Below are 2,050 nucleotides of genomic sequence, written 5' to 3' on the forward strand. Positions count from 1 at the left end.
ATATCAGGCAAAGACTCAAATCCTCCAGAGACCGCCTCTTCCTACAGACTGATAGAATTCCAACTGGAATTGCCCCATCCAATTTTCCTAAGATGTGGCGAGAGGTTTTTTTCAACAGGGTGTGGCAGTTGCTTCTGCCTGGAGGCTAATTAATATTTTTAGTCTCTTAAGTGGCCTCAGGGCAATAGGGTAGGTCAACTGTCTTCCCCTCAGGCAAGGCATATGTTGGTGTGGGAAAGATGTCCTCCACTGTGTGAGGGAATGACTCAGCACAGAAACTGGGGATGTCAGATTTCTGAGCTCTAACTCCTGCATCCCCAATTCTGGCTTCTGCTCACACAGCTCCTGTCCACTCTTGTCCTCCCTCTGCTGGAGCACAAGGTGGGTGGCTCCACAGAGAATTTTGTGTGTTGGCCTTTTACAATGGTGCCTGAATTTTCAGTGATCACTCCCTGGCACTGCTGCTTTTCACAGCCAGATGTTATGTGAGTAACCTTCTCAGTTCTGGTGCTCTCTGATGGGGTGCCAAGCTTGGGGATTACACCCCAGAATTCTCAGTGGCAACCCCCTGCAGCTGAGATATCTCTTCAGAACTTCAGTTGCTGTCTGTGGGCACCCTGCAACACTTTCATGCCTCTGCCCCTCCTATCAGTCTCTATTTGGTCTTCACTTTCAGTCCTCAGGTATCAAGGTTATCTCCAGTGAGTCTCTCCTGGATTATTCAAGAAGTTTTATCTGTATTTTAGTTGTAATTCCAGTTTTTTCTTGGAAACATGTCCATGCAGTATCCACTCACTCTGCCGCCATTTTTAATCTCTCAAGACATGTGTTTTTTAATGTTAGAAATCTGCCCTAGCCAGTTTGGCTCAGTGGATCAGGGTTATACATTCTTATTGGATCCATCTCTTTAGTACTATGAAGTGACCTTATTTGTCTCTTTTTTGATTTGTTTTGAAGTAAATTTTGTCAGATAGGAGTGTTGCTCCTCTAGCTTTTCGTGCTTCTTTGTGTGTTTTATTTGCATGGAATATTTTTTTTCCCATCCCTTCACTTTCTGGGTTTTTTTTTTGTTTTGTTTTGTGTGTGTGTGTGTGTGTGTTTTGAGTGTGTGTGTTTATTGTAACCCCTTCTCATCAGATGGCAATAGTGTACTGTTCCAGCAGAAGAAGCCTCTTGCACCAACACTCTACACTAATTCACACCCAGGACCCCTATGGGCTATTGGTGGATTTGAACCAGGGCCAGCTGCTTCTAGAACTAGCCTAGCTTCCCAAGAATACTGCAGGACCCCAGAGACAAAGGTTTTTATTCTACATAAACCACAACCCACCGTGCCCCTGGTGGTCACTTCTTCTTCTGTACATGGCCACAGTCATACTTGCCATGCACAACCTTGAGCTTGATACCAGGCAGGTCCTGGGTGCACCCACCTTGCACAAGCACAACATGGTGCTCTTGCAGGCTGTGGCCCTCTCCTGAGATAAAGCAGATGGCCTCACAGCCTGTGCTAAGCTGCACGCAGCAGCACTTGCAGTTGGCCGAATTGGGCTTCTTGGGTTTACAAATGAATGTGCGCAGAACCACATCCTTCAGCTGTGGCTGGCCTTTTGTGGGGTCCAGCTTTGGAAGTGGCCACTTTGGAGGCCCTAGACAGTGCATCTGATTAAGGGTGGCCATGGGTCAGGTGGCCCAGAGCCAGGGGATCAGGGCTAGGCCATAACTCAGGGATATGTTGAGGCCCCGGAGAAGGCCAGACCATGACATCCTGCCATCTGTACCATCCCCCAGCAGGACGCACAGACATGCCGAACCCAGCCTCTCGTCACTTCCCCATCCCTTCACTTTCAATCTGTGTGAATCTATTTTCTGAGGTTGGTCTCACCTTGTTTTCTTACCCATTCAGCTAACCTATGTCTTTTCATTAGAACATTAAGTCCATTTACATTTAAGGTTATTATTGATGGGTACTTATTTATTTATTTATTTATTTATTCCTATAATTTTCTCTCTCTAGATTTGTTCTTCTTCTTAAAGCAGTCCCTTTAACATT

The 2,050-nt window shown here is 46.0% G+C and overlaps 1 pseudogene; it reads right to left on the reverse strand.

Moving 5' to 3' along the window:
• Nucleotides 1-1,344: 1,344 nt before the first annotated feature.
• LOC139002032 (small ribosomal subunit protein uS12m pseudogene) lies at nucleotides 1,345-1,764 on the reverse strand (annotated as a pseudogene).
• Nucleotides 1,765-2,050: the final 286 nt, after the last annotated feature.

This window comes from Myotis yumanensis, unplaced genomic scaffold, assembly GCF_028538775.1.
Source record: "Myotis yumanensis isolate MYYU_CA2020_CCGP unplaced genomic scaffold, mMyoYum1.0.hap1 SCAF_2, whole genome shotgun sequence".
In the NCBI taxonomy this organism is placed as follows: domain Eukaryota; kingdom Metazoa; phylum Chordata; class Mammalia; order Chiroptera; family Vespertilionidae; genus Myotis; species Myotis yumanensis.